Raw genomic sequence first — 26,390 nt, forward strand, 5'->3', positions numbered from 1 at the left:
CGCTCATATCCAACAAAGTTCTTCAACTTTACAAGGATGTCAGTGCCGCTCTTTGATGACCTGTTGGAGAGGCTCAGGCCAAGGCTCACAAGGATGGACACTGTGATGCGTAGCTCTGTGTCACCGGAGGAACGGATGCTAGTGACACTCAGGTAAGTGAATACACATATGGGAGGAGGGGCTAGGGTTACGGTTAGGGGTTAGGGGGTTAGGGGTTAGGGTTTCGGGTTAGGGGTTAGGGTTAGGGGTTAGGAGTTAGGGTTAGGGGTTAGGGTTAGGGGTTAGGGTTAGGGGTTAGGATTAGGGGTTAGGGTTAGGGATTAGGGGTTAGGGTTAGGGGTTAGGGTTAGGGGTTAGGATTAGGGGTTAGGGTTAGGGGTTAGGGTTAGGGTTAGGGGTTAGGATTAGGGGTTAGGGTTAGGGGTTAGGGTTAGGGGTTAGGCTTAGGAGTTAGGAGTTAGGGTTAGGGGTTAGGGTTAGGAGATAGGGTTAGGTTTAAGGGTAGGGTTAGGACTTATGTTTATGCTTTACTCTTTCAATAACTAAATTTATTATGTTATCTTAGGTTCCTTGCCACGGGACAAAGTTATGCCTCCTTGCATCACTACTTCCTCCTTGGCCTCTCAACGGTCTCAAAAATAATAAAGGAAACATGTGTGGCAATATGGGAGGAATTGCATAACGTTGTAATGCCAGAGCCAACCGAAGACATCTGGGAATCAGTTGTGGACACTTTTTGGGAAAAAACTCAGTTCCCAAATTGTATAGGAGCCCTTGATGGGAAACACATCAGGGTGAAGAAGCCTCCCCACTCTGGATCTTCATATTTTAATTACAAAAAATATTTTTCGGTGGTCCTCCTGGCATTGTCCGATGCACACCTCAAATTTCTGTTTGTAGATGTGGGAGCATATGGAAGCCAAGGTGATGCCCGCATATTCCGCGAGTCGGCCTTCGGACGTCGTCTACATGAGGGACGACTCAATATTCCTGAAAGCAGGCCTCTACCCTGCACTGAAGAACCCAGCTTGCCATTAGTCATGGTGGCAGATGAGGCCTTTGGACTGGCTGAAAATCTAATGAGGCCATACAGTGGCACTGGTCTCAGCCGACAACAAAAAATTTTCAATTATCGGCTCAGCCGTGCACGCCGTGTTGTTGAATGTGCATTCGGGGTGTGCACGGCCAAATGGCGAGTTTTGCTGACATGTATGCAATTGGATGTTGACAACGCCATTCAAGTCGTCCTGGCATGCTGCGTTCTGCACAATTTTCTGCGGGACAGTGACCGAAATAATGTTGAACAGGAGCCCATTAGACAACTTCAGAGGGTTCAATTTATGGACTTGCGTTCAACTGCACGTGTCATGAGCATTCGAAACCAATTTGCAGAATTTTTTGAAACACCTGATGGAGAGGTATCATGGCAGAATGATTATGTCTAAAAAATATTTGCCTTTGCTGTCTTGTGTTTTTTGAAATAAAGCATTTCAAAATTTAAGTTTGTTATTTTTTGGTCCATTTGTCAACGATTGTTCTACAAGTCAATTTGACTCTGCCTTCGGGGTAAGCCTAGGCTAAGCCCAAAAAAGAGCAAGCTTACGCTTGTCCGAAGGCAGAGTACGATAGAGTCCTTTGCACTCTGCCTTCAGGGCAAGCAGAGTGCAAAGGAGTGCTGTTGTGCATCATATAAAAGACTTTTCAAAAAAAATAAAAAATTAAATAAAGGATTGGGATCACAACTGGTATTTCAAGAAAAAAAAGATTTTATTTTGTGATTACAAATGGTGATAGGTGGTGGTGGATGGTTGATTGCATTGGGGATGTGGGGATTGGGGACGGGGTAACGGTTGGGCCTGGCGATCACTCCCAAAATCTTGCTGGTAGCGGGGTAGAGGGTATGAGGGCTGAAAATGGGAGGTGGAAGGTGGACAATCAGCATACGCTTGCAGGCTATGGTATGAGGTCTGGGACGGCATAGGTGGTGGTTGGCGTGGAGGAGGGGGCTGATAGTGAGAGTGGGGTGCTAGCACTGCTGAGGTCCAAGGGGCCATTGGGGGATCATGAGAAACATTATATGGATCGCATGGAGGTGGCCCGCCACTCAATTTTGCATGTCTGTATTGCATTGCAATACCGTACATGCGATCCATACAAAGTTTCTCTTGGTCTCCCCCAATGTCCTCCAGGATGTGGTAAAGGCTGCGGCAGAAGCAGGCGCGTGGGTTATTGGGGTCTAAAAAGGCATCCATACTGCGCCTCTCCTGCCGCACTTCCTGCAGCAGTGCTAGCACCCTGTCATCAGCCTCGGGATTATAGCCGCCCCTCGCCTGACGTCCACGCCCACGGCCACGAACACCGCCACGACCGCGCTGCTCTCCACTTTGTAAACTGGCAGGAGACGGTGTTTCCACAGCCCTCGATTCCTGCAAAAGAACAAAAATGTTTACATTGACATGTACATGGACAGACAGACAATGAGATAGAAAGGCAGACCGAAGCAGTTACCTCATCTGTGCCCTCAACAACTCCCTCGCTGATCGGTCGTGGAGATCCAGAGGTGGTCATTGGACTGTTTGGTCTCTGAAGCTCTGTATCTTCCTCATCCACCTCTCCAAGTCTAAAATTTGAAGTTGTCCTGCAAACAATACAAATTGTATAAACGATTACTGCGATTACCCCTAACCCTAACTCCTAACCCCTAACCCTAACCCCTAACCCTAACCCCTAACCCTAACTCCTAACCCTAACCCCTAACTCCTAACCCTAACCCCTAACCCTAACTCCTAACCCTAACCCCTAACCCCCTAACCCTAACTCCTAACCCTAACTCCTAACCCTAACTCCTAACCCTAACTCCTAACCCTAACCCCTAACCCTAACCCCTAAGCCTAACCCTAACTCCTAACCCTAACCCCTAACCCCTAAGCCTAACCCTAACTCCTAACCCTAACCCCTAAGCCTAACCCCTAAGCCTAACCCTAACCCCTAACCCTAACTCCTAACCCTAACCCCTAACCCTAACTCCTAACCCTAACCCTAACCCCTAAGCCTAACCCTAACCTTTAACCCTAACTCCTAACCCTAACTCCTAACCCTAACCCCTAACCCCCTAACCCTAACTCCTAACCCTAACCCCTAACCCTAACTCCTAACCCTAACCCCTAACCCTAACCCCTAAGCCTAACCCTAACTCCTAACCCTAACCCCTAACCCTAACTCCTAACCCTAACCCCTAAGCCTAACCCTAACCCCTAACCCTAACCCTAACCCTAACCCCTAACCCTAACTCCTAACCCTAACCCCTAACCCTAACCCCTAAGCCTAACCCTAACTCCTAACCCTAACCCCTAACCCCTAAGCCTAACCCTAACTCCTAAGCCTAACCCTAACCCCTAACCCTAACTCCTAACCCTAACCCTAACCCCTAAGCCTAACCCTAACCTTTAACCCTAACTCCTAACCCTAACTCCTAACCCTAACCCCTAACCCCCTAACCCTAACTCCTAACCCTAACCCCTAACCCTAACTCCTAACCCTAACCCCTAACCCTAACCCCTAAGCCTAACCCTAAGCCTAACCCTAACTCCTAACCCTAACCCCTAAGCCTAACCCCTAAGCCTAACCCTAACCCCTAACCCTAACCCTAACCCCTAACCCTAACCCTAACCCCTAACCCTAACTCCTAACCCTAACCCCCTAACCCTAACTCCTAACCCTAACCCCTAACCCTAACTCCTAACCCTAACCCCTAACCCCTAACCCCCTAACCCCTAACCCTAACCCCAACCCTAACCCCTAACCCCTAACCCTAACTCCTAACCCTAACCCCTAACCCTAACTTACGGTCTGGTATGGCTCTGCATATTTTGCCTGAGGAATTGGAGATTGGTGTGGTAAACGTGCTTTTTTTTGGTTGGCGCTGGTGCTCCGCTACGTGCCGCCTTGTCTTCGTCCGTGAGGTCCCTCCTGACACGGTCACGTAGGGACTTCCAGCGCCGCTGCATAATTTTACCTAAAATAACATGGAAAACAAAGGGTTAAATATGCAATCTTCATTTACATTACACACAAACAGATCATGCATTCAAGGAAAATAGACTTACTTATCTCCTTTCTTTCAGAATTTCTGATTTGTTCCCAGCCAGGGGTAATCGCAGCACATATGTCCTCCCAGGCTTTCACCTTGCGGATGTGGTCTCCATGCAGTGGATGTGCCACATCACACAATTCTGGATGGGCCTGTACCGCATTGATTAATGCAACCTGAGAGACTGCACTAGCACTAGCCATCTTGGTGCCAATATCACCACAGTCATACGGCTGTGCAAAGGACTCTTGGGTAATCTAATGTCCAGACAGGAAATTCCTGTTTTTACAGAGATTACAGTGTCCAATCATCTCTTTTTAACCAAAAAACGCCGGAGTTAAAAAACGCGAAAAAACGCCGCGGTCGCGTTTTTGCGCGTTTTTGCGCGTTTTTCCGCGTTTCGCGTTTTTACAGCTCTAGCGCCGCTCCTCGGAACGCACTGGTCCTGGGTTTTTTTTACAGCTTAAAAACGCCTAGGCTATTTGCAGCTCAAAAACGTCTAGGTGGGCATGAATCCATAGACTAACATAGACAGGCGTTTTTAAGCTGTAAAAAACGCTAAAAAACGCGGCTGTAAAAACGTCCATGTGCATGAGGACTAATAGGTCTGCCTAGCGTATCTATTACAGGCACTTACACTGCATGTGTGTTTTTTTTTTTCTTTTTTTTATTCACAGAGGTGGAGGGTGCAGGTTTTTTGGGGCCTGTCTTGATGTCGGGTAGAGGATATGAACCCCTTGGGTCACTTTTTTTTCCTCAGACAGGGGTCTCTCTTCAGGAAAGCCGTCACAAAGTACTTGGAGGATCAGCTTCAGAAGGTCTCTAAAGAGCAGGTTTCACGTGGCTTTGTCCTGGTCAGACCAAGAGTACATTTCCCCTGTCAGGAGTCTTGAACCCCAGGGTGGATCAGGGATGCAGGCCCTCCCTCTTCCTCAGTGATACCCTTGTGCACTTTTTTCTGTGCTGTGATTTCATGGTTTACTTTTTTTGTTCACAGGAATTGACAAGCACTGCACCACGGAACTGGCTAAGAAAAAAAAAAGTAGCTTGCCTAATGTTTTCGCCTTTTGCCTGGAATTGCTCTATAATCAACAGTGACGATCAGACATAAGGCATTATTCAGAATATGTAGAAATCTATAAACTGACAGTAAGATAATTAAACTATAAATAAACTGGCATTTAGTAGCATTACAACAATATTTTTTGAGCTAACAGTTTCACCATAAGTGATAGCATAATAGAAATTAAAGCAGCTCTTTTGCTTAAAAAAAAAAAAAAGATGCTTCTTTGCAAAAGAAGACACTGGTTACCTCTTCAGCATTGAACACTTCTGTGTTTGTTGGATACTGGCAAAGTTATTAAAAAAAAAAGGTGGGGAAAAAAAGATATTGAAGCCTGCAGTAGCAAGGAAACAGCAAGTATATAACCTTGTTCTTCATCCCCTAGGAAAAATGAGCAGTAGTGGGCCCACCTTCCCACATTTTTTTTTCAGCTTTCAGCTTTAACTTCAGCCCCGGAAGGATTTGCCCCCTTCCTGACCAGACCATTTTTTGCGATTCGGCACTGCGTCGCTTTAACTGACAATTGCGTGGTCGTGCGAAGTTGTACCCAAACAAAATTGATGTCCTTTTTTTTCCATAAATAGAGCTTTCTTTTGGTGGTATTTGATCACCTCTGCGATTTTTATTTTTTGCGCTATAAACAAAAAAAAGAGCGATAATTTTGGAAAAAGAGCTATATTTTTTACTTTTTGCTATAATAAATATCCCCCCCAAAAATATAAAAAAACTAATTTCTTCCTCAGTTTAGGTCGATATGTCTTCTACATATTTTTGGTAAAATAAAATTGCAATAAGTGTATATTAATTGTTTTTTGCACAAAAGTTATAGCGTCTACAAAATAGGGGATATATTTATGGCATTTTTATTATTATTTTTTTACATTTTTATACTAGTAATGGCGGTGATCTGCGATTTTTATTGGGGCGGCGGACAGATCGGACACTTTTGACACTTTTTTGGGACCATTGACATTTATACAGCGATCAGAGCTAAAAATAGCCACTGATTACTGTATAAATGTCACTGGCAGGGAAGGGGTTAACACCAGGGGGCGATCAAGGGGTTAAATGTGTGTCCTAGCGAGTGATTCTAACTGTGGGGGGATAGGACTGCCTGAAGGAGGAGACCGATCGCTGTTCGTACTTAGTATGAACAACAGATGCGTTTCCTCACCCCTGACAGAACGGAGATCTGTCTGTTTACATTGACAGACCTCCGCCTCTCAGGAGCAATCGCGGGTCCACGGTGAACATCACGGCTGGCGGGCACGTGCATCGGCTCCGTCGTCGTCACACGCACCCCCTAGTGTGCTTAAAGCGCCCAACATATACCTATGGCGATTTGCCCAGGGGAGTATAACTGTGGCGGCTGGTCGTCTGGTGGTTAATGTGCATTGACAAGCTTTTTAATATATTTTCTTTGATTTCAAGCAAAAACGCAAAAGTTTGAATTCAGCTTCAAATTTTTTTGGGGGAGTGAGGTTTTTATTTTTAAACATTTTTTGTCAAATTTTTTGCATGCAACACTTGCAAGTCGCTTTCATTTTATATTGTTCTATCACATAGGGAACCTGTTACCTTAAAATATCTGAACTCTTTTGAATTATTTTATGTTTAGTAACATTCTGATAAGGACTTAAGAAAAAGAACTAGAAAAAGAACTGCTCTTGTAGCAGAGACAAACTCTGAAAATTCAGCAAGGTTGGTTGCTTTGGGGACACCTTATACCAACCTTCCTCAACCAGAGTTCCTCCAGAGGTTATACAGTCTCCAGATGGTGAAGAAGAGGACTTAAGGACCACTGCTGGCTGACATGTTTCAAAGGGATACCTTCTTCCTCTGAGCCTTCGAAACATGTCAGCCAACAGTGGTCCTTAGGTCCTCTCCTTCGCCATCTGGACACTGTCATACCTTGATTGACTGCCACCATTTGGAGGCTTTTACAAAACGAATTATCTTCACATGTTGTGAGTAGTTTTTAATCTGTTTTTACAAACAAATTTACTAAAGGATAATGCACAAGGCTGGTGCGCCCTCTTTTCTTTATTCCCTCTCTTGATTGCTAGGATGCCACTATCCTGGAGGGCAGCAAGGCCTGAGGAATTATCCTTTGAACATTAGATTACCTGGACATTACGCTTATGCGCAAGAGTATTTGTTTGTTCCTCCAGAGGTTGCCAGGGGTTCCTTGATCAATGACCAATTTCTGCCTCTCAGATGAGTAACAACTGACACCATTGATCTTTGTAGCTATCTGGAAAAGCTGGCCATAGATGGTTCAAATCTTGAACTGACTGCAAGCCCATACCACAACCAGCATGTGGTTGTGGTATGGGCTTGCAGGGTTAAAACAGGTGCTGAAAAGGTGACAAATCACCTATCAACTACCTATCAAATACCCTCTGAAAAGCATTCCACCACGGATCGCTTCTTAGAGGAGGGGCAGCAAGGGCTTCCACATGTCATGGTGCACGTTGGCTGTCATGGTGCACGTTGGCACCAATGACAAAGTCAGAGGCAGATGGAGTGTCCTAAAGAACGATTTTAGGGACTTAGGAGCTAAATTGAGGAAAAGGACCTCCAAGGTAGTGTTCTCAGGAATACTACCGGTACATCGAGCCACACCAGAGAGGCAGAGGGAGATTAGGGAAGTAAACAAGTGGCTGAAGAGCTGGTGTAGTAAGGAGGGGTTTGGGTTCCTGGAGGACTGGGCCGACTTCTCAGTCGGTAACCGGTACTATAGAAGGGATGGACTGCACCTAAATGAGGAGGGTGCAGATCTGCTGGGAATGAAGATGGCCAAAAAGTTAGAGGGGTTTTTAAACTAGGCGATGGGGGGGAGGGTCCAGAGACAGTGATAGCCAGCGCGGAAGATATTCCAGAGGGTAGTATTGGGGGCATTAGTGGTAGGTTAACCAAAGCACAAAAACACAAGGTGAGTATAGTAGCAAGTCCAAGTTGCAATCTTGAAACACCCAATACGAGGACAATATGCGACTGGTCTAAACTATGTGACATGTTCACCAATGCCAGGAGCCTGGCGGACAAGATGGGTGAAGTAGAGATACTGTTGTACAAGGAGGATTTGGATTTTGTGGGAATTTCAGAGACCTGGTTCAACAGCTCTCATGATTGGCTGGCAAACATTCAAGGGTATACCCTATACCGCAAGGATAGAGAGGGTAAAAAAGGGGGAGGGGTATGCCTATATATCAAGAATAATGTACAAGTGAATGTGAGAGATGACATCACTGAGGGGGCTAGGGAGGAGGTGGAATCTTTATGGGTAGAGCTCCAAAGCTAAGGGGAAAATAATACTGGGAGTATGCTATAGGCCCCCTAACCTGAGGTAGGAAGTGGAGACGGATCTCCTATCACAAATTGGATTAGCAGCAAGGATGGGAAGTGTTATCATAATGGGGGATTTTAATTATCCAGACATAGACTGGGCGGAGGGAACCGCGCATTCATTTAAGGCTCGCCAGTTCCTTAATGTCTTGCAGGACAATTTTATGGGTCAGATGGTAGACGCACCAACTAGAAATAAAACATTACTAGATCTACTGATTACCAACAATACAGACCTGATAACAGATGTGGAAATACGGGGCAATTTAGGTAACAGCGATCACAGGTCAATTAGTTTCAGTATAAATCACACAAATAGGAGACATGAAGGGAACACAAAGACACTGAATTTCAAAAGAGCCAACTTCCCTAAACTACAAACCTTGCTAAAAGGCATAAATTGGGATAAAATATTAAGAACAAAGAATACGGAGGAGAGATGGGTTTGCTTTAAGAGCATATTAAATAAGGGCATTAGCCAATGTATCCCATTGGGTAATAAATTTAAAAGAGCGAACAAACATCCTGGATGGCTTAACTCCAATGTAAAAATGCATATAAAAGCAAAGGAGAAGGCCTTCAAAAAATACAAGGTTGAGGGATCATCCACAGCATTCAGAATTTATAAAGAATGCAATAAGAAATGTAAGGGTGCAATTAGGATGGCTAAGATAGAACATGAAAGACACATAGCGGAGGAGAGCAAAAAAAATCCCAAGAAATTCTTTAAGTATGTAAACAGTAAAAAAGGGACGACAGACCATATTGGCCCCATAAAGAATGAGGAAGGACATCTGGTTACAAAGGATGGGGAGATGGCAGAGGTATTGAATTTATTCTTCTCCTCAGTCTTCACGAGTGAATCGGGGGGCTTCAGTAACCAAAACTGCAGTGTTTATCCTCATGACACAACACAGGAAGCACCTACATGGTTAACAGAGGACGGAATTAAAGTTAGACTTGAGAAACTTAACATTAATAAATCACCGGGACCAGATGGCTTGCATCCGAGGGTACTTAGGGAACTCAGTCAGGTGATTGCCAGACCGTTGTTCCTAATTTTTACAGACAGTCTATTGAGTGGAATGGTACCAGCTGATTGGAGAAAAGCCAATGTAGCACCAATATTTAAAAAGGGCCCAAAAAACATCCCTGGGAATTACAGACCAGTTAGCCTAACATCAATAGTATGTAAACTCTTGGAGGGGATGATAAGGGACTATATACAAGATTTTAGTAATAAGAATGATATCATTAGCAGTAATCAACATGGATTCATGAAGAATCGTTCTTGCCAAACCAATCTATTAACCTTCTATGAGGAGGTGAGTTGCCATCTAGATAAAGGAAGGCCCGTAGACGTGGTGTATCTGGATTTTGCAAAAGCATTTGACACAGTTCCCCATAAACGTTTACTGTACAAAATAAGGTGCGTTGGCATGGACCATAGGGTGAGTACATGGATTGAAAACTGGCTACAAGGGCGTGTTCAGAGGGTGGTGATAAATGGGGAGTACTCAGAATGGTCAGGGGTGGGTAATGGAGCGAGACCAGGGGTCTGTGCTGGGACCAATCCTATTTAATTTGTTCATAAACGACCTGGAGGATGGGATAAACAGTTCCATCTCTGTATTTGCAGACGATACTAAGCTAAGCAGGGCAATAACTTCTCCGCAGGATGTGGAAATCTTGCAAAAAGACCTGAACAAATTAATGGGGTGGGCGACTACATGGCAAATGAGGTTCAATGTAGAAAAATGTAAAATAATGCATTTGGGTGGCAAAAATATGAATGCAATCTATACACTGGGGGGAGAACCTCTGGGGGAATCTAGGATGGAAAAGGACTTGGGGGTCCTAGTGGATGATAGGCTCAGCAATGGCATGCAATGCCAAGCTGCTGCTAATAAAGCAAACAGAATATTGGCATGCATTAAAAGGGGGATCAACTGCAGAGATAAAACGATAATTCTCCCGCTCTACAAGACTCTGGTCCGGCTGCACCTGGAGTATGCTGTCCAGTTCTGGGCACCAGTCCTCAGGAGGGACGTACTGGAAATGGAGCGAGTACAAAGAAGGGCAACAAAGCTAATAAAGGGTCTGGAGGATCTTAGTTATGAGGAAAGGTTGCGAGCACTGAACTTATTCTCTCTGGAGAAGAGACGCTTGAGAGGGGATATGATTTCAATTTACAAATACTGTACTGGTGACCCCACAATAGGGATAAAACTTTTTCGCAGAAGAGAGTTTAATAAGACTCGTGGCCACTCATTACAATTAGAAGAAAAGAGGTTTAACCTTAAACTACGTAGAGGGTTCTTTACTGTAAGAGCGGCAAGGATGTGGAATTCCCTTCCACAGGCGGTGGTCTCAGCGGGGAGCATTGATAGCTTCAAGAAACTATTAGATAATCACCTGAATGACCGCAATATACAGGGATATGTAATGTAATACTGACACATAATCACACACATAGGTTGGACTTGATGGACTTGTGTCTTTTTTCAACCTCACCTACTATGTAACTATGTAACTATGTGTAAACGAGCCCTTAGTGGGGGGATTCTTCTCAATGATTACAAGTGTAAAGAACATTCTTCAAACTAACCACCTTGCAAATGTACCATGAGCTGTATATCTAGTCATTATTAGATAGGGTCCCTGAGACTGGAAAGTTATTTCAAGGGTTCCCCCATATTAAAAAAAAACATGAGGAAACGAAACACTTTCCAAAGTCGGAAATTAAACTACAGTAATGAAAGTTAACAAGACATAGGAAAACCAAAAGAAGGATGCAATGCATGTGGTTGCAGCACGGTTGTGTGGGCTTACTAGTGTAGCACCCTCCTAGTTAGCGTATAGGATGCTAGGCAAATTTAGTTTGGCTTCTCTGTAGCCAGTGGAGCAGTTGTTAATTGCTTTGGCCTGCGCAGGGTTTCACAGGCTGCTGGTCTGATTATTTTCCCCTGCATTCTAGAATAACAGTGGAAGGAAGGGCAGAAGGGCAGTCTTAATATTTATGAAGACCCAGCCAATCCCTGGGAGAACTGTGCCCAGTAGGTGGCTGGAGAACCCATAAATAGTCTGAGGCCTGGAGCAGAGTTGAGTTGGTCCAGTCCTACAGGAGGAGCCCCTTGCCTAAGAGACCCCTCCTCTTGGGCAGTTTGCTGGAATGCTTTTGGATGTTCATCGAGGTCAAGAAGGCGACAAATCACCTCTCAACCAGGGCTGTCTTAATGAATTAGTATGCAAATTAGTATGCAAATACAGAAAGTTTTGCCCTTGGGACTTTGAATGAGGTGTGACACTGATATTGATGAAATAAAAACAAATCTGTTCATATACCTGACATCTGTTTGTGGCTACTGTCAATCTTGGGTGATCCAATAAATCTATTATTTCATCAATATCAGTGTCACACCTCATTCAAAGTTCCAAAATCTCTGTATTTGCGTGTTCAATAGGGATGGAGGTGTGCCACGGGGTACACCAGTTTATACATTATTGTTCTTAATGCACAGGTACTCCTGGACACCGCCCAGGTGCATGAGTGCCCCATGATAATCTTGCGGTACATATTTGCCAACTGCCCCGGATTTCCTGGGACAGTCATGCTTTTTACTAAGCTGTCCCAGGATGGCCATGTCCTGGGCAGCATCTTGGAACCTGTACTGTGCCATCCTGATCCCAATATTGTGCCCTTCTGATCCCTCCATACTGTACCCTTCTGATCCCCCCCCCCCGTACTGTGCCTTCCTGATCCCAATATTGTGCCCTACTGATCCCTCTGTTCTGTACCCTTCTGATTGCCCCCCCCCTGCTCTGTGCCCTCCTAACGCCCCTGTACGTTGCCCTCCTGACCCCCCCCTGTACTGTGCCTTCCTGCTTAGTACTGAGCCCTTTGTGTTGATTAGTCTTTGATTTATGGCATTTTTCCGTATTCTTTAAAATCAATTTTATTGAAAGTACTAATGAATATATGTTTATAGTTATCAACTATTTATACTTTATTTCTTGAGAGTAGCTGCATTAATTGGCCCAGGCTGGTACAGGCCCCAGGGCATTACTTTGCCCAGGGGCCTGTGATGCTGTTAAGACAGCCCTGCTCCCAACTACTTGTCAAAGGACCTCTCAGAGGGGCAGCAAGAGCTTCCACATATGTGAACAAGCCCTTATGCCCTGTACACACGACCGGTTTTACCGTCAGAATAATCTCTGAAGGTTTCTCCAATGGAATTCCGCTCAAGCTGTCTTGCATACACACAGTCACACCAAATTCCAACCGTCAAGAACGCGATGACGTACAACACGTACGACGGGACTATAAAACGGAAGTTCAATACCCAGTGCACCACCCTTTTGGCTCCTTCTGCTAATCTCCTGTTTATCTCGTGTTAGTAGAAGTTTGGTGAGAGACAATTCGCGTTTTTCAGACTCGTGCTTTTCAGATCGTTTTAACTGCTGTTCAGTTTGTGCTTGTGGGTTTGTATCTGTTCTTCAGTGCGTGCAGTCAGTTCGTATCTGTTGGCCTGGGGGCCAAAAGGCTTCGCAAATTCCAAAAGTTTCTCCAGCATTGACTTCCTCTTTATTTTGTTACCCAGAATACATGGATATTTTATTTTCTGAAAATACTTGCCTATGTGTTTTTCTACAAAATGACAGTTTCTTTGTGAGTAGGCAGGTACATTTCAAAAAGACAATGTCTAATTAACAAGGAACACCAACCTCCTTGAGGTTAAAAAATACAAAATAATAAAGTTATTGTGGTAACTTGACACACACAAAAAAATTTTATATGGAGATCACTAGAAAATAATATTTTAATAATCCAAAAAAAGGAGATCTTGATGAAATTAAAAAAAAAAAAAAAAAAGATGGCTATAAAAAATAATTCTAAACATTATTATGGAGATCTGGCTTAAACTAAAAGATTATTCATGAGATCACAAGAAATAATAAAGAAATTAGTTTGTGAGAACTCTGTGTGAATATCAGCAGCAAAACAATTTCATTATCCTAGCATTATAAAGAACAAAAGTATGCGCTGCAGATCTGTGAAAAGAATTTGCAGCGTGAGGAATGTGCTATCTCCATTACGAACGCTAGTTTTACCACACCGATCGCTTCCGTCTCGTACTTGCTTCTGAGCATGCGTTGTTTTTGGTACAGCAGAACAGCATACAGACGAGCGGTTTTCCCGATAGGAATTTGTCCCGTCTGAAAAATATAGAACATGTTCTCTATCTAAGTCCGTCTGAATTTTCAACGTAAAAGTCCGATGGGGCATACACACGGTCGGAATTATACGATGAAACGCTCTCATCGGACTTTTTCTGTCGGAAATTCCGACCGTGTGTACGCGGCATAAGAGGAGGATTTTTCTCAATGACCATAAGTACAAGGAACATTCTTCTAACTGACCTCCATACTGACCTATTAGGAGGAGTTGTAGATCTAGTCCTTATTAGATGGGGTCCCTGAAATCAAAAAGCTATTTCAAGGGTTCCGCCATGTTAAAAAAGGTTGAGAAAGATTGCTTTATCCTGCAGAAAAACATATAACTGGTTATCATTGTGGGCAAATAGTGCCAGACTCCGTGATTTGATTGTCTAGCGCCCGGGCAAAGCCTGATCCCGGCAGCTTGGCAGAGTGACCGATTTTCCTTTGATTGTTGATTCTTACGAAGCAGTGAAGTATCAGGGTCACACGTTCACAATTTATCATACGGTATATCAAGTATATTGACTGCCTCTCATAAATCATGTATTCATTACCCATTATTGTGCCGACTCCGGCATGTTAATGAGAGAGGTGAAAGACAGCGGTCGCGACCGGCGGAAATTGCACAAAGTAGAAGTATTTAAAGAGGTTCTTCTGAAAAGAGATAAAGTAGATGTAAACCCAATCACTACAATGTGATATAAGTTTTAACAAGGCAATATAAATGCAAAAGTCTTTTTCCAAATGTTATATCTGTTGCTTTTGTTAAAATAAGACCTGGTGCTCCTGCCATGAAGGCACTTCCTGTTGTAGGGTGACAACGCTCTGTCTTTTCATCCTAATTGTTCTCCTCTGTTGTCACCCTGCTAGAAAAGCAAAGTATCACCAGCACACCTTTGGATTACAAAGAGGATCACTGTTTGCCACCAAACGATGCCACGTTTCAGGGCCACCGATTACTCATTCCACAGGCAGCAGTGACAATCAGCAGTAACAGGCACAAAGGGGTCCATTTCTAAAAATGTCCTATGGGAATGCCTCAGCATTTGCACAGCCATTGTGAATATTCCCTGTAGTGTGTTTTATTTGTGTAATTCCTTTAACAACTTGCCAAACAGCCACCGTCATTATACTGCAGCAGGTTGGCACGGCTGCACGAATCGCCGTAGGTGTACGTCAGCCGCTTTAAGAGCTCTAGGGGGCGCGTGCGAGCCGATGCGCATGGCCGGCGGCCGCGATGTCTGCTGAAGACCCGTGATCGCTTCTCAGAGAGGCAGAATGGGGATCTGTCAATGTAAACAATGTAAACAGACAGATCCCCGTTCTGTCAGGGAAGTAGAGAGAGATCTGCTTTTCCTAGTGATCAGGAACAGCGATCTCTCTCCTCCTCCAGGCAGTCCCCTCCTCCCACAGTTAGAAACACCTCCCTAGGTAACACTTAACCCCTTGATCGCCCCCTAGTGTTGGCACTGGCCATGTTATTTAGTGGCTAGGCAGGGTAGATGGTGGAGAAGGTGGGGGGCGAAGAAAATGCACACTTTTTTTCACCATTCTTCACCTGCTTGTGCAAATGAGACTTAGTTTGGCATGAAACAACTGTTACATTTTCCTCTGTGCAGGAGCTTCCTGTAAGAAAGACCGGTCACTGCTGCTTTTTCTCCTTGTGCGGGGTGACTGGTCTTGTCTCCGCCCCCTCCTGTAGTTTCTGCCCGCTGAGCCCTTCCCACAGCTCTGCACTCTGCACAGGATATGTACAGCATAGTGATGATGTCACTGCTACTTTTAAATGGTAATACACTATATTGCCAAAGTATTGGGATGCCTACATGGACATAAACTTTAATGGCATCCCAGTCTTAGTTTGAAGGATATAATATTGCTCCAAACCCTATGAATTTCTATATGCACATTTGTCAAAAGTATTGGGACGCCTGCCTTTACACACACACACACACATGAACTTTAATGGCATCCCAGTCTTAGTCCGTAGGGTTCAATATTGAGTTGGCCCACCCTTTGTAGCTATAACAGCTTCAACTCTTCTGGGAAGGCTGTCCACAAGGTTTAGGAGTGTGTCTATGGTAATGTTTGACCATCATTCCAGAATCGCATTTGTGAGGTCAGGCACTGATGTTGGATGGGAAAGCCTGGCTTGCAGTCTCCGCTCTAATTCATCCCATAGGTGTTCTATCAGGTTGAGGTCAGCACTCTGTGCAGGCCAGTCAAGTTCCTCCATCCCAAACTTGCTCATCCATGTCTTTATGGACCTTGATTTGTGCACTGGTGCGCAGTCATGTTGGAACAGGAAGGGACCATCCCCAAACTGTTCCCACAAAGTTGGGAGCATGAAATTGTCCAAAATGTCTTGGTATGCTGATGCCTTAAGAGTTCCCTTCACTGGAGCTAAGGGCCCAAGCCCAACCCCTGAGAAAAAAAACCCCACACCATAATCCCCCCTCCACCAAATGATTTGAATTAGAGCAGAGACTACGAGGCAGGCCTTCTCGACCAACATCAGTGCCTGACCTCACAAATGCGCTTCTGGAAGAAGAATGGTCAAACATTCCCGTAGACACACTCCTAATCCTTGTGGACAGCTTTCCCAGAAGAGTTAAAGCTGTTATAGCTGCAAAGGGTGGGCCAACTCAATATTGAACCCTGCGGACTAAGACTGGGATGCCATTAAAGTTCATGTGTGTAAAGGCAGGCGTCCCAATACTTTTGACAAAAGTGTATCTAGAAATTCATAGGTTTTGGAGCTCACAAAGTGGATTTATATCCTTTGTGGCTGTTGAGAAATGTATTTCAATGAAAGTTTTTTGTTTTTTTTTAACCTGGAGTTCAGTTTTTAATTTGTTTTCCTCCAAAAGGGTTGCTGTTTCCTGACATTGCAGCAGACCCATATTACCCGGATGGCAAAAAGGAAAAAAAAGCAAGATTCATTCTAAAAGTCGGCAGCAAACTTTTGCAGACGTGCAATGCACTACATTACCATTCAGCAGCAGGGAAATTGTTCGGGGACTGTGGAGGAATCTATCGATTGACGTTAATTCAAAGGGGTAACGTAGTAATCACGCCACAATAAACAAGGTCCGACGGTGGGAGGATTAAATGAGATATCTCACAAAGCATACATGGGAAGGCCCCAGGGAAAGGCCGGCATGGACGGGGACACGCGTGGCGACGTTTCATCTCACAAGTCTATGATGACACATATTGTAAGTGACACAGACAATCCTATTATACTTTAAACAGACTTCCTTCACACACGCAGCTAATTCATGTCTGCTGGCTGTGATCAATATTGATTCGCTGCTACAGCTGTATTACACAGGAAGCTGGTGGGGCAAGCTCTGGGGAAGACGCCGGCCCTTGATTGACAGCTCTCATCTTACAGACCTGAGTACAATCCATTTATATTAATGCAGAACGCAGCGCTAACAAGGTAACACAGACTAAAGAATAAATCTCATCATCATTTCACAGTAAAAACACAATATTCCCTCCATACAATTCCCCTTTAATGATTTAATCCCTATCCTTATGAATATGCTCTGTTCTCATCACCCCTGCAACTTTGAGATCTTCAAATTTCGGTATAAGATAACACCTATCACTTGTATTTAACCATTTCGGATTTAGGTGTAAAGATTTAGGTTTAAGGTAATACCTATCAATTGTTATTTTAACACTGACATCTAGTCATCAATGACTATGAGGACCTGGTTCACCTGCTGGTGGCACTGTGGTTCCAGTATCCACCAGTGGGGGACTGACTCCCAGCGCCCTAAAATACCCTCCCAGCAGCCAGCATAAGGTGGATACTGATTACTGGGATCTGTTGGCTGCTGGGAGGGTATTTAGGTCCTCCCTTTTTCATGACTCTTGTTTCAGTGTTTTGCTTTGCTACTGTCGGATGCTGTTGCCATTTATCCTGTTCCTGTTTCTGACATGTGCTCTGTACCCTGTATCCTGCTGCCCTGTAACTGCTCTCCTTTGTTAATGGCCCGGTTTTGGTTCCCTTCCCATCTGATCCCTGCACCTCCAGTTTAAAATGCTTTTCTGTATTTCCCATGTTGTATATATTGTATATAGTATTGCTAGTTAGGCTTTTATTTGTTCGTTATTAGTCAGGTATTCTGTCATTGGGTTTTTTTGTTGACTTGTATTTGTATGGTTGCTGTGTGTTGGTGTTTGGAAGGATTTAGTTTCACTGTAAATAAATCTCACTTAAAGCATACTCAGTCTGGTCCCAGTTTCAAGAGTGTAGCCACGCAGATCTGGCCAGTTCTGTTACTGATCCCTGACAATGACACTGTGAACTCATGGCCTATGGCACGGGTGACGGTCCTCTTCCTGAGTGAAGGACACCGAACACTATTCAGGACTGTGTCAATGTGTCAAGTCTATGGGAATGCAAAAAACTGCTTAAAGCATGTCAAAGGCAGGTCAGAAGGAGGTCAACCACAGGTCAAATGCACCCATCAATGAATTCTGAATAGTCTCAAAAGGTTCTCAAACTGATGCCATCAATCAACACAAGCCAAAAGCCCAAGAACACCAACCCTTTAACCCTCTTCTTATGGGCCAAGGGCATTATGACTTCACTATCACCATTGACTTACAGGGGAATGCTGTAGAGCAGGGGTCCCCAACCCCCGGGCAGTGGACTGGTGCTGGTCTGTGGCCTGTTGATGACCGGGCCGCACAACAGATTAGCGCCGACCACTTTATATTACAGTGCCCCCTTTAGACCCCTTTCACATCAGTGGACCGATCTGTTTTTCAGGTGGACCCGTTCAGACCACCAATTGTTCTCTATGGGGTGGGGTATATCAGTTGACACCCGCCAGCATCCGATCCGGTCCGCTAAAAACAGATGGATGGGGATACATTTGCCATCTGTCTGGCAGATTGGATCGGATGACAATCGGATGGAAACGGACATGAAGTCTGTTTTCATCCAACCACTCTATAGATGTGATGTCAAGGGGAACTGAGGACGCCAATATAAAGGGGGGACTGTGGGCTGAGGATGTGGGTTGAAGACAGACTCCGTTAATATGCCCCCCCCCCAGTCCCTGGGAAAATAGGCTGCCATGAAACCGTTCCCTGGTGCCAAAAAGGTTGGGGACCGCTGCTGTAGAGAACATCTACAACATTTAGGGTTCATGCACACTGCTGATCCTAAACTGACGTTTATGGGTCTTTGGGTGTTTTGTGCCTGAACTCTCCTTAATAAAAGCCTATGTTTCCATGCGTGCTTTAAGAGGCTTTTAGGGACAGCAGCATTTAGAGGCAGTCAAAGCTCCACTCCTGAATGCAGAAGAATCGTGTTCAAGGAGCATAAAAAATGCCAAACACGCCTAAACATAATCTAAATGCCCCTAAGCACTAGGCGTGTTTAGCACTTGAGTGCTTATTCATTTCGAAGAATAAAGTTACAATTCTGGCCAATTAACTAAATAAGCTCAAATGTGCCTGAATGCATCTAAAAGCGTTCGAAAAACTGTGGCTTTGGTCAGTTTTTCCCCTGATTTTACCTGTCAGGAGAAACAACTGTAGCACCCTCTAGTATGTGCTAAAAGTGAGTAGGAAAACCATACTTTGACTCACATTTAAGCTGGTGAGTCTTAATTGGATCAGGGTTTATTAGAGTTCAGGGCTGGATGACTCACCGTGACAGCTCTCTGGTGCCTACCCCTGGTCTAGAAGGTTGGAGAATCTTCTGGAACTAAAGGGTGGGGGTTAGGAGGAGCTGTCATGCATATTTATGAAGCCTCAGCCAATCCCCAATAATGGGCTGGCAGGGGGCAGAGAATACCTTGAAGATGGAGATGCAGTGTTCAGGAGATTGTGTCCCTTGAGGCAAACCCCCTAATCTGGGGGGGTGTCCTGCTTTGGGCCAGGGATTGGGTGCTGAAAGGATCCTGCCAAAACACACTGGAGGAAGTCTTTCCTGGAGGCACTTGAGCAAGAGAGAGGACAGAGGGAGTAGTCAACACTGTGGGGACTAACAAAGGGAGGGAGACTGCCACATGTAGCCAGTCTCCATTGAAGACAGAGGTGTGCATCAGCCTTTTCCTAGAGATCTCTTGAAAGTCAGCCTAGTGGGCTGGTGAAGTGTCATTTGGGTGGACTGGTGTAGAGAGACAGCTAGGAGGGCTGGTGGAAAGTGGCAACTGCAGCCAGGTGGGTTGGCAGTGCCTGAAGAGGTGGTGTTAGGATCAATGGCCACAGAGGAGAAGTTACAAGCTGTTTGTAACTACATCTGCATAGTTGCTAATAGTCCCGAATTTCCCAGGACATTCCCGGGATTTAGACCCTTTTCCCAATTTTAGTGTTTCCCAGGAAATGTCCCGGGAAATCCTTTTTTCACAAATTTTTTTTCGCCACCGATAGAGGTCCGCGACCGGCGGAGATAATGTCTCCGCTGGCCACCATTTTCTAGAAGACCAGACGGGTTAGAAACAAGGCTACAATGTAAATAGAGCTGCGGCGCCGCCCACCCCCCGCTTCCCGTCGTGGTTGGAGCAGTGCTGTGCTTGGTCCAGGCTCACTGACCTACCCCCTGTCATAGAGGGACCCCTACACTGCATATTGACCTACCCACTGTCATAGAGGGGCCCCTACACTCCACACTGACCTACCCCTAATCTCCACACTGATCTCCACACTGACCTCATCCCTGTCATAGAGGAACCCCTATGCTCCACACTGACCTACCCCCTGTCATAGAGGGACCCCTACACTCCACACTGACCTACTCCCTGTCATAGAGGAACCCCTACACTCCACACTGACCTACCCCCTGTCATAGAGGGACCCCTACACTCCACACTGACCTATCCCCCGTCATAAAGGGACCCCCACACTCACCTACCCCCTATCATAGAGGGACCCCTACACTGCAACACTGCATACTGTAAGGAGGCACTCCGCTGGGGACTGAGATGTAAGGAGGGACTCTACCAGGGACACCTGATGGCATCTGGTGGCAGATGACGTAACAAGTGACACACTCGGGGCTCCCATTGGTTCTGCATTATGGTGAGTTGAACTATTTCATTTTATATTACAATGTAATAATAGAAATAATGCGTTTCAATCACCCTGACACAATAACAACCATGGTGCTGGGATGATTGAAGCTCTGACACCAGGTGTTTGGAGTATCTTTATTTGCTGATTGTTAAACTTTCTGAAATACACATATTTCTATTGTGGTGTAGGATCTGGGCCTGCTGTCCCTCCATCCCTTTCTTTCTCTTTCTTTCTCCCTCCATCCCTCGTTCCTCTCAGACTATAACCACACCCCTTCGAGTCACGCCCATTTAAGCCACGCCCAATATCCCCTTAAACCACGCCCGTTTTCCAGTGCGCCACATTTTCTTTGCCACGTCTACTAATGCATGCCCCTCCCCCTAATTATAATGCGACTCCGCCTACAGCCAACAAAGTGTCCCTAAAAAATTATTTACAATGTTGGCAACTATGCATCTGTGCTACACAAAAGGTGCTACATCCCTATCCAAGTTATTATCCCTCAAATAAAAAAACAAAACAAAGTCTGTCCTCTGACTCGGGGTGCTTGTGAAATTTTGGTGTGCTTGGCTGTGCAGGAGTGTAGGATCCAAGTTCATCTTCATGTGCTACACAACATTTAAAATAAAATAGTGTGCATGAAGCCTAAGCCAACTGCTGGAGGAAAAAGAAGAAGAAGAGGATCTGTGACACCACCAGAGTAGACTGAAGACACCTGGAATAAGGTAAGTATAAAGATTTTTTAGTTTAGAAAAGGGTCAGGGGATGTTCCAATGGGAATAGAGGACAAACGGGGAAAATTCTAAGATTGGAGTTAGCCTATATCACAAATACTAAAAAATAGGAAGAAGTAAGCATGTAAAATGTGAAGGTCACATCAAAATTACTTTAAAGTTGATACTGCTTTATTAACTGGAAATATGTGTCTACTGAAAAGACATTATATTCCCTATTTAACTATGGGGGTCAGGCTTGGCTGATCAGACAGGACTCTGCTCTGTTATAACATCAGGATGACAGTAAAAAGCACCCGATGGTATTCAGTAAGAGGAGGGAAAACCAGCTGTTCTGCTTGACAGTGGGAGTGGAGTGGCTGTACCCCCAGGGGGGCCAGAAAAGACTGCGAGAGGTATGTGCCCGCCACTTAGATATAGAAAGGACACTATCCTCGTATCACCGGTACTTCTCAGTGAATGGTACATGTTTGTGTTCCACAATACTTGATGAGTTCCAGGTATGGGTACTTTATACATTGTTACATTGTCCAACTTGGAACTTGGATTAATATAACTATGTATGTACCAGTGGCAGCTGGTGTTTGTTTTTTTTGGGGGGGGCAACCTCCCCCCGTGCCTGCTCTAGGTAGGCTGGGTCACCCGCACCCCAGGTCAGTCGGTCAGTCTCATCCAGCCCGGAACTTACCCCATCTAGGTTGCTGGTGGGCGGCAAGCAGCGGGCAGCGGCTCCTGCGTTGACATCCGGCGGGCAGCAGCTCCTGTGTCCTCTCCTCCACTCCTGCATCTCCACACGTCTCCTCTTCCCTCCTCCTCCTAGGCATCCAATAGGATTGCCTGTCCTTTCATCCAATCTGGTGACGGGTCTCAAGAGCCAGTGTGGCAATAGCAAATATTCATTCGCTATTGTCACACAATTGGGTGGGCTCGGAGCGCAGTGCTCTGTGCCTCGAGCCCACCCCTTTTTGAAGCCTATTAGAGCATCTGGCTCTAATTACGTGCTTAAAGTGGAGTTCCACCCACTTTTACAACTCTTCAGCATCCCTCACTAAACTGTGCACTGTAAACGAATTGGATATTTTTTTAAATTTTTTTTCTCAGCACTTACTGTATATCTGCTGTATTCATTTTTCACTTCCTCCTCCCTGGCCGCGGCCCATCGCATCATTTCCTGTTTGCAATGCCTTCTGGGAAGGGGCGGCAACTTCCTCTGACACTGCCGTTGCTATGGAAACCTGACCTGAAACCTATTACACTGCTTGTGCTGCACTGAGCATGTGCGAGATCTGCAAGGATGAGATCCAGGAAGAAATACAGTCTGGCTTCAGATGCCCAGACTTAAGATGGCCACGGCCTGCTGTAAGTTTATAAAATAACAAACTACTGCTATAAACTAACAAAACAGACCTTAGCTTACAGACTAACTTTACTTGAATACATTAAGCTTGTGTATTATAGGGGTATTTTTATTTAAAAAGTATAATTTCGTCCGGAACACCACTTTAAAAAAAACACCCCCCCTATTGGCATGACGACACCACCCAGTCTCTACACCTCATTCGAGAAAATAAATAGAGTAAGTAGATACCAAACATGTCAAACCTTAGGGCCAGTTCACACCAGATGCAGCTCATGTTCTTTTTTGAGCTTAGGGCGTTTTCCAAGCGTTTTGCTTCAGGTGACAAAACGCTCAGATGTGAACAGGTGCCATTGAAATGAATGGGATTTTGCTTGTTGGGCGCTCTTCAGGCATTTTTCAGGCATTTTTCAGGCATTTTTTTACGAGCGTTTTATGAGCTGAAAACACTCAGGTGTGAATGCAGCCTAAGGATAGATAGGAAAGTAGATCATTTTTGCTTGTTATAGACTTCGTTTTACATTTCTTCAGTTACTTCCTGGTTTCCATGCCTAGGTAAATGATGCATACCTCTCAACTTTTTGAGATGGAAATCAGGGACACCTACCAGCAAAAGTATGCAGGCATAGGACACGCCCCTTGCCATGCCCCCTTAAAGGAGAATTGTACAAAAAAAAAAACAAGAATGGTTAAACCCACAAGTGCTTTTTTACCACTACTATTCATTTATATTGGCTTTTGGAATTTACAAATGCAGCAATTTAGAAATCAGATGAAAGGTTTAGCGCTGGAAAACACTTTTTGAAAGGTAAAAAGTGCATTTTGTATACATCTATACAGATCAGATGAAAAATGAGGGACAAATGAGGAGGAAAGAGGGACAGAGGGACATTGCTCCAAATCTCCTGCATGCATGCTTGAGCGAAGGGCACAAGGATTCCAGTAAGTAAATGCTACATGAATCATTTGCCCTTACTGAAGATGGCCACGGCCAGAAATGCTAGGGGGTTGTTTTTCAAAGTGATTTCCAAGCAAAATAAAGCATAGAGACTTGGATGAATGGGGGAGTTTCCTTTGAATATTACAATTGAACTAAATAATGTTTTTGGTTTCTTTAGCCAAAAAATAGTGTGCTGTCCTTTTAAATCCTATGGCAAATAATCAGATCATTCCAGAATGATTCTGTGAAACTCACAGTGCAAAAATATGCAAAAAAAGTGCAAATTAAACATGATATGAAAAACACACAAAGCATTGTGTTATTCACATAGTGTTTAATTTGCACATTTTTTTGCATATTTTTTTTTTTTTTTTAACCATGAGTTATGGCCCAGAATTGTTGCTCTCTCATTCCGGCACTCACGGCGCAATTTAGATTTAGATACACGTGGTCGCTCTATGCTGTGTGGTTGAATTGGAGAGTGTATGGGGGAGACAGGGGTGCTTTAAAATGTTTTAAAATTATTTTTATTTATTTTATATAATTTTTTTTATTTTTTTTTTTATTTTACAGCTAACACAGGGGGAGGGGGTAGCAAGCCCCTAGCATAAGCAGGTGACAGGTTCTTTTTATGGAGACATCAGTGGTCTATGAGGCCCCCAATGTCTTCCCTGTCCTCCACGGCTGCTAATCAAGCACAGATCATGCAAGATTAGCTGCATTTTCAGCTAAAGTAGCTGGGGAATGACAGCTGTGAAACCAGAAGTGACGCAATACACACAGCTTTCAGGTTCATTCGAGGAAGGGGGAATGAATGTTTTCCTATCCAATCCGGCTCTCACTGTAGGAGCCATTTGCTGTTGTCCCAGGCCTGGAATGTTTTTTTAGCTGATTTAAACTGAAAGTTCTATTGGGTTTTATTGGGGACACAGATGATATCTACAATTACTTTTTTATTCAATATTTTTTAATAATAAATATATAGTAAATATAGGATTACAATTAGTTGAAATGAATTTTTTTAATAGCATGAGAATTCTGTTGGATTGCAGCTGTCATCAGGGGGCAATTTCCCCTCACTTCCTGTCCCAGTGACACCCAGTGAAATCTTTAGATCGTAAGCTTCATGAGCAGGGCCCTCCTATTACTGTATTGTAATTTTACTGCCCCCCTTATTATTGTAAAGCGCTGCGTAAACTGTTGACACTGTATAGATCCCAGGAAAACAGGTGTATAGGCGCTGCAATCTTCCTACATAAAAGCTACGCCCGGTGCTCAGGCCTTGAGGCTGCTGACACCTCCGACGTACCAGAATAAGGAAAGGGATGGTCGGCATTCAGGATGACATCCAAAATGGTATTTATTTATTAAATATATGTACAAAGCTGTTAAACATTCTACGCGTTTCGGACATTAGTCCTTAGTCATAACTAAGGACTAACGTCCGAAACGCGTAGGTTGTTTTACATCTTTGTACATGTATTTTTTTTTTTAAATACCATTTTGGATGTCATCCTGAGTGCCGACCATTCCTTTCCTTATACTGTATAAATCCTGTATAATAATAATAATCAGCTTATCACCAGGGCCATCTTTAACACAGGGCAAAAGGGGCAGCTGCCTGGGGCCCAGTCATTGTTGGGGGCCCAAAAGCAGCTGCCCCTTGAGCCTTCGCTGCCTGAAAATAAGTGATAAGTGAATTCGGGTGGGCCCAAGAAAATGTTTGCCCAGGGTCCAATCAATATTAAAGACAGCCCTGCTTATCATGCGCTTTTATTGAAAGCAGACCACCCCACTCAGCAGTCAGTTTAAATAAAAAAGGGGGCCCAACATCAGTATCTGCAGGTCAAAAGCAGGTAAGGATCACCGAAAAAAGCTTGCAATGAATGTATAAGTTTGCATCGAATTACTCTTTAAAAGTTTTCTCTTAGATTTCAAGAAAAATAACACAATATCTCAGCAGGATTTTCAAAATAATACCATTACTTTTCTCTTCCCTTTTTTCCTGCGAGCTGTGCGTGCAAATTTTCTCCAAGCCTTGCGCCAGGCAGGCTGACACCGAGCCTTTCATTTTTGTCCACCATACAATTACCTCTGTGCTAGGGCACCTCTAGCCGAGCCGTGTCACCACATCACAGACAGTGCTCGCATCGCCGGCCTCGCCGCGGAACAATGGAAGAGAGGTGTCGGGTCAGAGATCTCTGCGTTTGATCTAAGTAAGCAAGTCTCGGCTAGAGAGCCAGGCTGGACAACATGAGAAGGCTTTCTATTCTTTTATTGACAATGGGATGCCGAAGACACTGCGTAAGTAGAGCGTCCAGCGCCTGGCAATTAGCAGGCTATTACGAGATTTACATGTTCTTACCGCAGGGGATGAAAGCCATGGGCGAGAGCCAAGAGATGAGTCTTATTGTGGAGGGGACGGCAGATTGGAATCTCCTTTAGAGGCAGAAACAGATGGCAATGCTTCTGATTTAGACTAAAGGGCCGCTTAATTGTATATATAGTACTGTGCAAAAGATTTAGGCAGGTGTGAAGAAAAGCTGTAAAGTAAGAATGCTTTCAAATATATAATTTTTAATAGTTTATCTTGA

The 26,390-nt window shown here is 44.4% G+C and overlaps 1 protein-coding gene and 1 long non-coding RNA gene across 2 annotated transcripts in view; one reads left to right on the forward strand and one right to left on the reverse strand.

Annotated features, from left to right (window-relative positions):
- GFRA4 (GDNF family receptor alpha 4) overlaps positions 1 to 26,390 on the forward strand; it is a 701,474-nt gene that overhangs the window by 521,834 nt on the left and 153,250 nt on the right. The gene's annotated exons all lie outside the window — the stretch shown is intronic.
- Positions 1,749 to 2,676, reverse strand: LOC141126060 (uncharacterized). The gene is made up of 2 exons (XR_012241408.1): positions 2,509 to 2,676; positions 1,749 to 2,426 (listed from the first exon to the last, which is right to left on the reverse strand). It is a non-coding gene; the product is annotated as an uncharacterized lncRNA (long non-coding RNA).

Source organism: Aquarana catesbeiana, linkage group LG01 (assembly GCF_042186555.1).
Source record: "Aquarana catesbeiana isolate 2022-GZ linkage group LG01, ASM4218655v1, whole genome shotgun sequence".
Classification (NCBI taxonomy): Eukaryota; Metazoa; Chordata; class Amphibia; order Anura; family Ranidae; genus Aquarana; species Aquarana catesbeiana.